The following is a 15,829-nucleotide window of genomic DNA, read 5'->3' on the forward strand; positions in this document are numbered from 1 at the left end:
CGGAAATTGAATTTTTATTTTTTTCTTATAAAGTCTCATATTCCACTAACTTGTGACAAAAATTAAAATTTTACATGAACTCACCATACCCCTCACGGAATACCTTGGGGTGTCTTCTTTCTAAAATGGGGTCACTTGTGGGGTATTTATACTGCCCTTGCATTTTAGGGGCCCTAAAGCGTTAGAAGTAGTTTGGAATCCAAATGCGTAAAAATGCCCTGTGAAATCCTAAAAGTACTCATTAGAATTTGGGCCCCTTTGCACACCTAGGCTGCAAAAAAGTGTCACTCATGTGGTATTGCCGTACTCAGAAGAAGTAGGGCAATGTGTTTTGGGTGTATTTTCACATATATCCATACTGTGTTTGAAAAAAATCTCTGTAAATGACAACTTTTTACATTTTTTTTTTTTATACAAGGTTGTCAATTTACAGAGATATTTCTCTCACCCAGCATGGGTATATGTAAAAATACACCCCAAAACACATTGCCCTACTTCTCCTGAGTACGGCGATACCATATGAGTGACACTTTTTGCAGCCAAAATGTGCAAAGGGGCCCAAATTCTAATGAGTACCTTTTAGGAGGGCATTTTTAGGCATTTGGATTCCAGACTTCTTCTCACGCTTTAGGGCCCCTAAAATGCCAGGGCAGTATAAATACCCCACAAGTGACCCCATTTTGGGAAGAAGACACCCCAAGGTATTCCATGAGGGGCATGGCGAGTTCATAGATGTATTTTTTTTTGGCACAAGTTATCGGAAATTGATTTTTTTTAAAGTTTTTTTTTTTTCTCACAAAGTCTTCCTTTCCGCTAACTTGTGACAAAAAGTTCAATCTTTCATGGACTAAATATGCCCCTCAGCGAATACCTTGGTGTGTCTTCTTTCCAAAATGGGGTCATTTGTGGGGTGTTTGTACCTGGCATTTGAGGGTCTCCGCAATCATTACATGTATGGCCAGCATTAGGAGTTTCTGCTATTCTCTCATATTGAGCATACGGGTAATGAGATTTTTTTTTTTTCATTCAGCCTCTGGGCTGAAAGAAAAAAATGAACGGCACAGATTTCATCATTCGCATCGATCAATGTGGATGAAAAAATCTCTGCCAAAAAACGTATCTTTTTTACTGCAGAGGAGAAATCTCGTCTTGCAGCGCCACATACACCGACTTTTGTGTAATCTGACAGCAGTGCAATGCTTCTGTCAGAATGCACATTAGTGCTGCAGCTGGTTGATCGCTTGGTCCACCTAGAAGGTAAAAAAAAAAAAACAGGCAGCAACGCAATAAATTTATTAACATTAACTTTATATAACATTTGAAACAGAACATTAACTTTTATAAACTTTTTATTGAACTTGTGGAACATTAACTTGGACGGGTTTCCACCGGACAGCACTTCTCTCCTCTGTGTGCCGGTGGCTGGTTGGTTAGTGAGCGCACCAGGGAGGTAGATGACAGGAGCTTTACATTATATAGGGGCAGTTTAATACCTTTTTAGCATAAGTGACTATTTTGTTCTGACATTTCGATCAACAAAATACACAATATGATTTGCAAGTTTCTAATAGCCCTGATCTGTATCCAGGGGCTATAATCGTTGGCAGGTAGCTGCAAGTTCTATATTCCAGAGATAGTAGTGATGGTAAGGATAATAAATCTCACAGTTATATTATATATTGTACTTTACCGCTCCTGCAGTAGATCCACTTGTACGCCAGATTTTCAACAAAGTGTGCTGTTGTAAGCTGTAAGGACCTGTAGATAGACTCTGTGTATGAAGTTCCCCACGCCGTTAGTAGCGGTGCAGTTTAGTGTTGCCGCTCTGACCTTCCAGGACCTATGTGGCGTCCCACGTGGTTTACTGGGCGGTCACGTGATCTGTGTTTCCAGGCGGGGTTTTCAAACTTCTTTGACGTAAATTCATGAAAATATAGTTGTAGAGTCTTTTCCTTAGTCGTCCCTCACTGTCATTCACCAGACGCGTTTCGGGGTAAAAAGGGACCCCTTCCTCAGTGGCTTCCAAGCGAGGGACGACTAAGGAAAAGACTCTACAACTATATTTTCATGAATTTACGTCAAAGAAGTTTGAAAACCCCGCCTGGAAACACAGATCACGTGACCGCCCAGTAAACCACGTGGGACGCCACATAGGTCCTGGAAGGTCAGAGCGGCAACACTAAACTGCACCGCTACTAACGGCGTGGGGAACTTCATACACAGAGTCTATCTACAGGTCCTTACAGCTTACAACAGCACACTTTGTTGAAAATCTGGCGTACAAGTGGATCTACTGCAGGAGCGGTAAAGTACAATATATAATATAACTGTGAGATTTATTATCCTTACCATCACTACTATCTCTGGAATATAGAACTTGCAGCTACCTGCCAACGATTATAGCCCCTGGATACAGATCAGGGCTATTAGAAAATAGCTCTTCAGAGACTTTCTATATACCGAATTACAGAGCTTATGGTCTCTAGTGCGACATTTCAATTGCATTTTTTATTTATTTTTTATGAAATGTTTTATATGTAATATTGTTATTTGGCATTATTTGTAGCCTATAAAAATTATATGGATATCAACCACCGTGTGTTTGCCTAATATTGAGTGACCCCCATCACAATTTTTTACACTTACGTTTTTCTCACCAGCATTTGGGAGTGCTGTGGGGTAGTGCACCATTCCAGAAGTGGAACAGTGAGAGAGCCACCATTTCTTTTCTATGATTTGCAAGTTAATAAGTAAATAAAGACAATGGGTAATAGGGTAAGGGGACAATGTAGGTAGAGACATAATCAATGTCAGGAGGGCATATATGCTACATAAATGAGGCCAAGGTGGGTGACACAATGCTAGAACATGCACTTACAAAGCTAAGTAGTACAACAGTAGCTGACAACAGCAGAGGAGCTGGATATAGCATCAGAGTAGATATAGGCATTGTCCATCTGGGGAAATGATCTAAACACAGACATAATAATGGTGAAAAAGGAAAGCATGGTGTCTGGAGGGATAGTGGCAGTAACCTAGTGGTCTAGGGCAGCAGCCCCAGGGCCGGCATAGGAACTTACCAAAGAGAGGAGGCAGAAGTCATGGAGGATCCCCCGTGCTGCGGGGGAGAGTGTGTGTCATGGACGCTATGTGTAGGGATGCCAGGTGTGGGGTCTTTCTAGGCGCAGTGCGGTTGTGCCGGTGACGAGATCCCGCAGGACTATGCTGATAGAGGCAGACAAACTGTGGTGATGCGGGAATGGGTGGCGTTTTGCCTGTGTGTGAAGAAACGCCATGTGGAGGGGGCAGAGCAGGTTTCCCTTAGCAACACTCATTCAGATTACTCTTACAACTTCTCCTTTATAAAAAAAGGACCTATATTAATTAAAGGGAATCTGTCCTTAGGTAACTGTAACTAAAACCAGCTGCATATTTCCAAGTGCACCAGCCATATACAGCGCATGTGCCGAATGCACTGCAAGACTTCAGGGCCAGGTATGAGTATGTCTACACTGCCTGGTTCTGTCAGGACATCAAGGCAAGTGAGTGAAGCTTCGGGTGCAACACTGACACCTTTGTTGCACCCAGGGGCTAATCTGCATACAATGTAAAGCATTATTTATCTGAATAGGGGCTATGGAGAAGGATGGGTCATGAGTATTACACTCACCAGAAATCCTGTTTCCTGGAAGTCTCCATGACAGCACATCCTGGGACTGACTTCCTCTGATAGGACATGGAAAAATAGAGAGGTTTAAATTCCCTCCATCACCAGTGTATTTTCAATGGAAAAAAGGATAAAGGGATACTAAATGAGAAACATAGGAAACATAAAAAATTGGGGTGGGAAATATGCGCTTTCATGGAGACTTCCAGGGAACCGGATTACCGGTGAGTGTAATACTCATTTCCCCATTCGTCTCCATTAGGGTTGTTTTGGGTATCGAACTTTCGATACCCAATCGATACTTTTTGCCCGGTATCGTATCAATACCGGGATTTGTCTTTCATCGATACTAGGCTGTGCTACTGCACAGCCCAGTATCAGAGAATATGGATCGCGCTGCTCTCAGAAGCACAGGGAAGAAGGAAGCTGTCTCTCCCTCCCTCCCTCCTGCCTCTGCGATCCACGTCAGTTAACCCCTCAGGTGCCTACAGGGGCGAAATCCAGAGGCCATGGGAGCCTGGACCAGCTACTACAAGACCAGTTCATAGTGGGGCTCTCCAACAAGTTCTTACAGGACAAATTGCAAGAGATGATCCAGACGAAGGTCGACATGACGTTCTACAGCATCTACCTAGCTGCCATGGAGAAAGAGGAAGAGCACATGCCTGTGGCAGTGAAAGTAGTGAGTAGCACTCATGCAACAGGAGGCCGTTTGAAGATTTAGAGTCCTTAAAGGATGTGGTCGAGGCCCTGCAGACAGAATTGAGAAAACTTTAGCTGGAAGTGTCCCACATGAGGGTAGGATCACCCCGGACTCTGAAAATGACCCCAGCACCCTGCGCCAATCCATCCAGGATAATTTGGGTGTAGGATTTCGCCTAAAGAGGGCCACTTTGCTGGGCTTGTTGACAGTACGGCCACATGGCCAGAGAGTGCCTGGTACAGATGAAAACTGAGCCAACATTAAACTTCCGACCGCTGCAGTAGCTGGGTGTCCTGCGGCGGTACACCAGAAGCTAAGCCCTATCCGTGAGGAACACGACCTTTATGCCAGCAGCCCCCCTATGGAATCCCAATTGGAAGCCCAGAAGGTACGCTGCCTAGTTAATACAGGATCGGAGTGCACCCCTATGCCTCTGGAGTTCTTTGAGAGACACTTTGGGCATATGATGGAGCCGGAAGACGGGACCGTAGTCAGGCTGATGGCTGCCGATAACAGAGAGATGGATATGCAGGGGATAGTCTGGATATGGGTCTGACTGTTCGGGCAAGAAGGGGGTCGTGTTGGTGGACCATTTGTCCTGGGGAGGAATGGACTTGATGCTAGGTATGAATGTGCTGAGAGACCTAGACCATCAACTCTATGCCAAAGAAGGGCCGAAGTATTGGCAACAGGACACCACACACCGGCCGACCCAGAAAACTCTACAGCAGATGGTGAGGAGCTGTAGTCTGCGAAAGAGCAACATGTCTAGTCAGCCCATTGGACACGTGAAGGTGCCACAGAGGACCTTGGTGAAGATCAACAGAAGTTGCTGGAAGACACAGTTTTGGAATTTCAGGAGGCTTTCTCAAGGCATGATAAGGACTTTGGATGTGCTTCCGCCATCGAGCACAAAATCCCCACCGGCAATGCTGCGCCGAGCAAGAAACGTTAGCAGAAAATTCCACCCAAAATGTACCAGGAGGTGGCCAGCATGTTGGAAAATCGGATGATCCATGATAGTCAAAGTCACTTGGCTGCTCCAGTGGTCTTGCTGCGGAAGAAAGTTGAGTCTCCAGTTCTGTGTGAATTATTGTAAGCTGAATGCCCAGAATGTCCGGGATGCCTACCTCCTTCTGCGGATCCGTTGTCCGTCCTTAATCATGCACAGTTCTTCTCTTGTCTTGATCTGGCTGGCGGGTATTGGCAGGTACCGGAGGCCAAGTAGGACAAAGCAAAGACGGCCTTCATTCTACCTATGGCACTCTACGAGTTCAACCAAATGCTGTTCTGCCTGTCCAATGCCCCGGGAACATTCCCTGGACATCATAGTACTGTTTGGGGCCTCCTTTGAGGATTACCCCCAGAAGCTGCAGCAGGTCCTAGGACGTCTGCGAGACCATGGGCTCAAGATCAAGCATAAGAATTGCCAACTGTTTTGACAGCAGATAGAGTATTTGGGCCATTTTGTCATGCAGGAGGAGGTAAAGCCAGCCCCCAGTAAGGTGGAGGCTGCCAGAAGTTGCCCCACCCGCGTACACTACAAGAGGTGCAGGCATTCATGGGACTGGCCGGCTACTACAGGAAGTTTATACCCAAGTTTGCTCATTTGGCGGGCCTGTTAAACGAGTTATCAAGGGGCACTGTGGGGCGCCCGAACAATCGTCCGATCAAGTGGGGAACCCGGCAACAAGAGGCATTTGAAGCAGTGAAGGAGGTGCTTATGCACGGATCAACGCCCTATTCCCGGGTGTCGGGTACTAACAGGTAATTGTGTGTTACCAGCATTTGTGGTTGTGCTAATTACCACGTTTATGTAAAATATTGTTTTGGCAAAAACTGGTGTTGGAGTTGCTTTCCTCTTTCGCTGTATCCTGGGGAGCCCACCCTGGTACATGGCTTACATGGCTAGTCTTAACAATAATAGGTAAATGTGTGATTTTGTTTTACACAGAATATATTCCCTCCTAATTATGTTTGCAGGGCATTGCCCCCCCCCCCTTCCATGAGAAGGATAACTGGAAACACTGGATCTACATCTTTACTTTCTCTCCGGAACATCGAAAACCTACCCTCAATAAGAAACCCGCTGGCAGATGTGGAGACCCCATGAGTCTCTCCTAATGAATTCTGTCCGAATAGAGGGGTTTCTCCAACAGTACAATAACCATAGTACAACCATAATACTCCCAACTTTTGAAAATCGCAAAGAGGGACAATATGTGCAGCGCGCATCGCGGCAGTTTTTTTTCATACTAGGCCACGCCTTCAACTCTGCCCAAAGCATAATTACTGACTCTGTTACAATTGCATAAAGTTCCTTTATGTTTTTTTACAGTATGTGGAGCCCCTGGGACAATTTTTTTCTTGCGCTTCAATATTAACACATAAATCATTGGATTATAGATATTTTAATGTCCAAATTGCACAAAATAATGAAGTTCTGGTCTAATATACAGGTAGAAACCATACAGAGAGTTTAGTAAGAAGCAATTTAGCAAATTTATTAATGCACATATAAGTATCAATTCCCCAGGTCAAAAAGAGGAACAGATGACAGACTTGGATCAAAAAGAGGGACTGTCCCTCCAAAAGACATTTGGGAGGCATGATAATAGTATATCCTTACATATTACCAGGGGCGGACATAGAACTTGAAGTGGCCTTCGCAAAAAAACTAAAAGTGACCCCATGTTGTTGGTGAGTCCAAATTGATAGATGGTGGGGCAACAGAAGTAGGCAGTGTGGCAGTGGAGCTGCCAGAGGGCCACATGACGGACATTGAAAGGGTGTATCTCACCCAGAGGAGCCTGGGTGAGAACATAAAAGTCCCGGCAAATCATAGAAAGGGGGTGTTGTTTGCACCAGGAGTGTGTCACCAAGTGGCCCGGCCTTAGTGGAGTAAAGGCCCTAGATATAGGTGGCCACTAAGCTAGTTGGTGGATACCAAGCTACTTAGCTTAGCTGGCTCCAGCTAGTCCAGGGCGGGCTTTTACTGGGAACAGGCAATGTGTTGGGTGGGTGCCTGTTCCCCATGCTCCACTCCAGGATTTAAGAATATGCCCATGTCCAGGGATGTTATTTAATCCTGTTGCTGGACTTGGGTGGGGCTCTCAGTCTCAGGAAGGAGCAGGCTGTGCTAAAGCCTGTGGGAGCCGGGACCCTGTGTAGGGTAAGCACTGCGGTGTTTTGGAGAGCTGGGTGGTAGACCCGGATCCGGCTAGAGAGGGACTATACTGTTTAGTCAGTGGCCAGACGGCTGAGGATTTGGTTTGATTTATGTTTTGGTTGCTGTTTGTGCATGAAGACTGCCAAATAAATGCACTGTTTGGACACTAAAGCCTTTGTCTGGAAGAAGTCTGTGACGTGAGAATGACAAAAGGCAGCAACAGCTGGTTGCTAGGGACAACGACGAGACAGTAGGTGCTGCTAATCTGGACACTTCTACTGGGTTTGCAAGAAGTTGCTGTGTGGAGATTTAAAGGGTCAGGTGACCAGGAATCAAAGGCTGCAGATTCCTAACATCCAGGAGAAGGCTGGTGACTACTGTGGAGCTGTGCGTATAGCACTTGAGAGCGCTGAACCAGTGACAACAATGGGTAAGAACATTCCATGTGATGGACATGTGCAATGAGCAGGACACTGGGTCAGTGGGGTTGCTATGCAGTGGGTCAGTATATATATGTAATAGTTCGTGACGCCAATTGCAGCTTGCGCAGGTTCTGTAGCAGGGCCCTTTAAGATGTTATAGCTCATATACCAGGTGAGGAATGCCAGAGGGGGATAATGTCTCTGTGTAGTGTCAACGGTGTCTCCTACCTTGGTATGGCTGGACTCCTGTATCCTGGCTCACATGCAATAAAATTGAGTGTTGTTAATAGGAGTTTTGATGGAATAATTGAGATCCAGACTGGAGATATAGTCCAACTCGTCTTTACTTAATGGCAGCTTTAAATCCGTACAAGTTACGGATTTAAAGTTAGATTTAGTCTTTAGGTCCCAGCAGGTATTGGCAATATGTGGCAGGAATTTATATGTATTCTGCTTCTTATCATATGCCTAGTAGATCTGGCAGGTATCTGTCTTCTGCTCTGTCTGTAGTCTGCTTTATAATGGGTCTGACTAGCTGAGGAGGTACTTAGCTTCTCCTGGTCTTGGGAAATGTACTCACAGCTTGGCTCACAGGGTATGCTTCTTGCTGGAGGCTGGAGATGGCTGCTTCTCTGGTCGACCAGCTGAGGCGGATAGCTCAAGCTGGGAAGATGGATCCTGGCCTCAGCCGAGGCGGGATCCAGGGTTGGGATCCCTGGTTCTGGGAGCTCCTAATAACACAACCTACCCCGGCAGGGGTGGCTGGTACACTGCCTAGAACTTTCCTTCCTCCCCATGAGGTAGGAAGTGGGAACAATCCACTCCTCCTCAGAAAGGGGGGAGCTAGCCTGGAATGGACTATTCCAGCCTAGATATACTAAACTGTCTATAGACTGCCTACACATTGCCGCCACCTACTGGTGTACATGGAGAATTACAGCAATTTATATAAAACAGATATAGGAAATCCATATAATGGAAAATGCAATGTAAGATTACACAGGATTATAACACATATACACTTAAAGGGGTTGTCCAGGTTCAGAGCTGAACCTGGACAGCCCTCCATTTTCACCCAGGCAGCCCCCCTGACATGAGCATCGGAGCAGTTCATGCTCCGATGCTCTCCTTTGCCCTGCGCTAAATTGCACAGGGAAAAGGCATTTTTCTGAGTTTCGGTGACGCACCGGGCTCTCCATGGGGCTGACAGGAACCCCGGTGACGTCACCGGCACTGATGGGCGGGATTTGGCTCTGCCCTAGCCAGTAAAAAGGCTAGGGCAGAGCTAAAGCCCGCCCCTCAGAGCCGGTGACGTCACCGAACACACTGCTGGGCGGAAGTTACCGCCCGGCAGTGTGTTATTGAAAACACAAGAGCCTGTGCCCTGCGCGATCTAGTGCAGGGCACTGGAGCGCATCGGAGCATGAGATGCTCCGATGCTAGGCTCAGGGGGGCTGTCGGGGTGAAAATAAGGGTATGTCCGGGTTCAGCTCTGAACCTGGACAACCCCTTTAACATTATGTAGCTGGGTGACAGTAGTTTTAGTGACATACTTCAAGAAGTTACACATGGACAGGGATAGCAAGGACTATTCTGTGGTTCGCACTGAGGGTGAAACTCCAGTGAGAACTGGGACTTATGAACTTGATGTTAAAAATACTCTCATGCCTGAGGGAATGTTCAGCCGTAATTTTCCGTTGTTCTAGGGAAAGGGAAACACTCCTGCAGAACCTGAACCTATCCCTTTAAATGAGAGTGTGATGGAGATACACATTGCACACAGTGGTGTGAGTGAAATGACCATTGGAAACAATGGTACAGATAAGGTGCAAGATGATTGTACCAAGTTTACAGAACTGTATAATGAAAATGTGATGTCATATGAAATATGTGATAATAATGACGTGCTTTTCCCGCAGCAGGCTGTGATTGGGGAAGAAGCTCCCCCTGCTGGTATAAATGTAATGGATGTAGAAATGCTGATAAATGTTGAGGGCATACAGCTGAGATAACCCACTGTAGACAATGTGGTTGGGCTAGAGTATGTACCACCCATACCAGAAGTAGATATGCAGTATCCACAGGGTTCTATGGTTGCTGGGGAAATGTCAAAGGTGGGGATTAGCTCATGTGTGCCCCTAGAGGTCAGGATTAATAATGACATGAACAGTATATGTGACATATGTGCTGTGACTGGTAGCAACTCAGAGAGTGAGGCTACCATGTCAAGACCCTGTGAAATTCAGGTAGTCACTAGTAGCGACGAGACGACAGTTATACCTGACGTGACGAGAGCTGAGTGGGGAGATGGCAGCCTAGTGTCTGAGACCCATATCCAGGCAGGGGTAAATGACCTGACACGTCAGTACAGTTGCAATCCTAAAGATTTCTCTCTCTTCACTCTGTCCATAAAAATAATAGAGAAGGGACTATCTGTCTTCACAGAGTCACCAAAGAAGACTGCAGTAGACATAAACAAAGTGCTTAAAGGGACCCTGGGTGGAACCCTCACAGGGTGTCCAAAAGAGAATGGTGATACTTCTACAACGGGCTGCAGCAAAGCAGAGTGAAGAGGAGGCCTTATCCTGGGCTCGATCCCTTGAAGAAGCGCTTAAGGAGCCAGATGACTGTGAGATGGCTCTCCTAGAGCCTAAACGAACGGGTGAACCTCTGGAGGGATTGCCAGAAGAAGATGAGTCTGGTGAAGATCCCGGTGTCCCCAGTACCTCCAACCTTGATGAGAAAGAGTAGAAGGAGTTCAGAATGGAAGTATATAATGCCGTGTCTAAGAAGGCTAACAAAGTAAATGAAGACTCCAAAGGGGACGCTAAGGCCGATGATATGGAATGGAAGAAATCCTTGGATGTTCCAGAGACCAAGGATAAGGCTGAAGAGGGGTCTGCTGAAGTGGGGGGAGCCACTGAAGAAGCAAATCTGAAGAAACCACTGCTGAAAAAGAAGCGAGCGGGGGCAAGCATGGCTCTGCTGAAGGAGCGCCGCAAAGCCAAGGAGAAGGGGTCTGAACATGACCATGACTGGGAGAAACTATGCGAACAGTTCAGTCAAGAGCTGCAGCAGTCCAAGAAAGGACATGAGGAGCATGTACGGGAGCCAGAGATAGTTGTGGGAAGTTCCTTACAAGTGTCAGTTGTTGGTAGTAACCTGATGTATAACACTGTCAAGGAGGACGTCTATGACACAGACGGGTGTTTAGTAGAAATGCTGCCCCATGCAGGACGTGAGTGGAATGTAGAAGCGGAGACCCTCACAGAACTCACTCAGTCCCAGGTTGACAGGGAAGCCACCAAAAGGGATGGTAAAATTGGTGGGTGCAGATATAATGTGTGTCCCGGTCACTAATGTTGCAAGCAATGTAGACCAGATTGCCTGTAATGACAACGAAGTTGAGGTTATGAGGTGTGCGATGGTACAGGTTGTGATAGATGTTTCCCAACGTAGGAGCTTTGACCCTGGAGGGCGGTTAAGTAAGGTGAAAAGTCCTATGACCTTTATCAGGGGGGGGAGGATATGTGGCAGTGGAGCTGCCAGAGGGCCACATGACGGACATTGAAAGAGGAGCCTGGGTGAGAACAGAAAAGTCCCGGCAAAGCATGGAAAGGGGGTGTTGTTTGCACCAGGAGTGTGTCACCAAGGGGCCCGGCCTTGGTGGAGTAAAGGCCCTAGATCAGTGATGGCGAACCTTTTAAAGACCGAGTGCCCAAATCGCAACCCAAAACCCACTTACTTATCGCAAAGTGCCAATGGCAATTTAACGTTAATGTTGAGGTTTTATTTTAGAAAAACTCCTACATTCACATCTTTTGCTTTAAAAGAAAAATACAACAGACCTTTCAATGATACAAACAACTTTTCATTGAAAAGTAAAAAGGTAAAAGATTGCAATTAATGTGATTTTTGCTGTTGTATGCATGCTGACAATTTGTCTAATCTTGGCTCATACTTTGTAGGTTTGAAAGCAACACATGCAGCACTGAGGTCGTCTGTTAGGCCTCTTTCACACTACAGTATGTCCATTTCAGTGTTTTGCGGTCCGTTTTTCACGGATCCGTTGTTCCGTTGTGTTTCCGTTGTTCCGTTCCGTTTTTCCGTATGGCATATACAGTATACAGTAATTACATAGAAAAAAATTGGGCTGGGAATAACATTTTCAATAGATGGTTCAGAAAAAACGGAACGGAAAAAAATGTAGTGTGAAAGAGGCCTTAGGGTCCATTCACACATCAGTATTTTTCTATATCCCGAATGGCGGTCCGTTTTTTGCGGATCCGTTGTTCCTGAAAATGTCATCCGTTTTTTGCGGATCCATTGACTTTGTATTGTACCAGGATCCGATTTTGCGGATAATAATAGGACAAGTTTTATATTTTTTCGGACATGCAGAACAGAACAACGGAAACGGACAGCACACATTGTCCTGTCCGATTTTTTTCAGGACCTATTGAAAATGAATGGGTACGCAACTGGTCCGGATCCGTTCCGCAAAAAACAGAACAGATCCGGAAAGAAACAACGGACGTGTGAATGGACCCTTAGTCTGTTTCTGATGTCACATTTGATATAATTCAAAGCTGAAAACAGCTGCTCACAAGCATAAGATGATCCAAACAAAGTAAGTAAAGCAATCGCAAGTGCTTTCAGAGACGTAAAGTTATGCCGTCCATTGTCATCCCTTCCATCTTCTCAAGTGTTTCACGCAGCTCAGAGAATTTATTTTTCCAGATAGAGCTTTCTTGAAATTCCAATAGCTCCATTTCCAGACTTCCTAAATCGAACCAGTCTAAGCAGGAAAGATCAAGTTCTTCAAATTTGGCTTTATCTGGAGAAGCGAGAAAACACAGGGTTGTCTCCAATTTACGGAATTGTAAAAATCGTTTACTAAAATTCACCTTCGCAGCTGCTAGGATGCTAGAACATTCCTTGTAGATTTCCTGGTGGCTGGTAGGATTGTCTGCAAATGCTGTAGCATTTTCTAAATGCTTTTTTAGATTTGGAAAATATTTTAGCTGCCCGCTTTCAAGGTCTCTTTCAAAAACCTGTAGTTTTCTCTCAAATGTTTTGATATCGCAAAACATCCTTTCTGCTGCTTTCCCCCTTTCTGCTGTTTTCCCTCCACCTTGCAGTTGTTTGTTCAGTACATTGAAGTGCAGTGTAAAATCTGTAAAGAATATGAGGTTGGTGAGCCAGGCCCCATCAGTGAGCTGTGGATAGTCCTGCTCTTTTTCATTCATAAAGAGCCTAATTTCATCCAAACAGGCTACAAATCTCTCCAGGACTCGTCCTCTGCTCAGCCACCGTACAGTATTGTACATAAGTAAACAATTATACTGGGCCTGAACCTCCTCAAGAAGTGATGGAAACTGTCGAGAATTAAAAAATGTAATTCACCATTTTTGTGACATCTTGGAGGACATCGTCACATTTTTTGCTGCTTTCCCTGTCACAAAGAGCTTCTTGGTGTATAATACAATGGAACTGAATGACTTTATGTTTCGTTACTTAACCCCCTCAGCCCCCCCTAGCTTAAACCCCCTTAATGACCAGACCACTTTTTACACTTCGGCACTACACTACTTTCACCGTTTATCGCTCGGTCATGCAACTTACCACCCAAATGAATTGTACCTCCTTTTCTTCTCACTAATAGAGCTTTCATTTGGTGGTATTTCATTGCTGCTGACATTTTTACTTTTTTTGTTATCGAAATTTAACAACATTTTTGCAAAAAAATGACATTTTTCACTTTCAGTTGTAATATTTTTTTAAAAACTACATTTCTATATACATTTTTCTCTAAATTTATTGTTCTACATGTCTTTGATAAAAAAAAAATGGCTTGGGTAAAAGTTATAGTGTTTACAAACTATGGTACAAAAATGTGAATGTCCGCATTTTGAAGCAGCTCTGACTTTCTGAGCACCTGTCATGTTTCCTGAGGTTCTACAATGCCCAGACAGTAGAAACACCCCACAAATGACCCCATTTCAGAAAGTAGACACCCGCACATCGCTAATGTCAGCCAGTTTAATAATTCTAGTGACAGAAACCCTTTAACACCTCTTCTCCTCTCCACTGCTGAGCCCCGCCCCCTGCACTGATCACATGATGGTGACATCACCCCAGGTCCTTCCCCCACCTCTCCTCCTCTCCACTGCTGAGCCCCGCCCCCTGCACTGATCACATGACGGTGACATCACCGCAGGTCCTTCAGCTCTGGCAGTGCAGCAGATACTGGGCAGTTCCTGGTCGGTAGTTGGGGCTCTTGTTCTCTCTGGTATCAGCCATTCCTCCAGCCTGCAGGTAAGATGAGCTGTGAGGAGACAGTGTGGTGGAGAGCTCAGACATGTCACCTCTGGAGATTCTCCTCCATTACACACAAGGAATCCTTCTCTGCTCCTCAGCTTAGTATGATGGGGGGAGGAGTAGTGGTGGATAGTGGGGGTTGTCATAATTCGGTGCTGGATAAGAGAATCTGCTCTGTGTGGATGAGGTTTTTACCACCAGGAGCTTAGATACACATGGAGCTCAGAGTCTCCTGCCTTCACACACTGCACTCCCAGGAGCTTAGATACACACGGAGCTCAGAGTCTCCTGCCTTCACACACTGCACTGCCATGAGCTTATATACACACGGAGCTCAGGGTTTTCCCATCAGTGCAGCTTTATGAGGGTCTGAGTTTTGCGGGATGAGTTGTACTTTTTCTCGCCCTCATTATCAGGGACATGGGACTCACTGATTAACCTTTATTCCCTTTTTTTGGAGAGGTCATGAAGAAAACCAGTAATACGAGCCTTCTCCTGAATAAGCCACCAAGGATGGACAGGAAGGAGATCAGCAGAAGAATATTAGACCTCACCTTGGAGATCATCTCCCTGCTGAGCGGAGAGGTAAACTTTTCTAGATTTCTCTCCTCTTTATTGTATTCTGTAACAAGTCAGACATCGGGAAGGAGAATCCATCATAGGAAGTGATAGGAAGAGTCCAGGGTCCTGTAGAACGGCCTCCAGACCTTCCAAGTGATGGAGACCCTGAAGATCAGCCCCCAATATGGTGAGTGATGTATCATGTGACCAATAGTCATGTTGTAGGAGCCATGAGAAGGTAAATAGGCACGTTGTACCAGGAGGAAAGGGCCGGGAACAAGATGATCAGATGGCGGAGTGCGGCCTGGAGGGAGGATATCTACCTCTAATTCTATATAGACACATAGAAGATGACAGTAGTAGGAGAGACCATGGCCCACTGAAAAGGATCTGTCAGCAGGATAAACCTTAATAAACCAGACATACTGGCTGGTAAGGTTTATCCTGCTGATTAAAACTATGACTTGTGAGGACTTCAGTGTACAGAGGTTCGGGCCTAGTGTTTCTGTGCATCTCCTCTTTCTAGTGCTGGCCATGCCCACATCTAGGGTTGACCCTGCTGAATAAACTGATGTTTGTTTGTCTTGTGAAAACTGATTGTGGAATTCCTGAGAAATAAGATGTGGATTTGGCCAGCACTGTAAAGGGGAGGTTCACAGAAAGGCTAGGCCCAGCCCTCAGTGCACTGAAGACCTCACTTATAACGAATAGCCATCTTTTTTCTCCGAAACATCGCAACCAATTTTCCCAAAACAGACATAATTTTATTTAGCAAGGTCAACCCTACCTGGTAGTGTATGTGGATGGAAAGAGTTGATCCTGCTGACAGATTACTCTTTAAGGATTTTGTTGTCTCTCTCCATCCACAGGAGTACACAATAGTGAAGAAGACATCGGGGGACTGTGTGACTCCCATCATCCATCTCCAGGAGTCAGGAGGGCGGAGCAGGACCCCTCACCCCATCACAGAGCCTCCCCCTCACCCC

At 45.7% G+C, this 15,829-nt stretch overlaps 1 long non-coding RNA gene across 1 annotated transcript; it reads left to right on the forward strand.

The window, feature by feature from the left end:
• The first annotated feature begins 14,217 nt into the window (after window positions 1–14,217).
• On the forward strand, window positions 14,218–15,759 carry LOC122938004. Its single transcript, XR_006389959.1, has 3 exons — window positions 14,218–14,279; window positions 14,743–14,867; window positions 15,713–15,759. It is a non-coding gene; the product is annotated as an uncharacterized LOC122938004 (long non-coding RNA).
• The last annotated feature ends 70 nt before the right edge of the window (window positions 15,760–15,829 follow it).

This window comes from Bufo gargarizans, chromosome 1 (genome assembly GCF_014858855.1).
Source record: "Bufo gargarizans isolate SCDJY-AF-19 chromosome 1, ASM1485885v1, whole genome shotgun sequence".
NCBI classification, from domain to species: domain Eukaryota; kingdom Metazoa; phylum Chordata; class Amphibia; order Anura; family Bufonidae; genus Bufo; species Bufo gargarizans.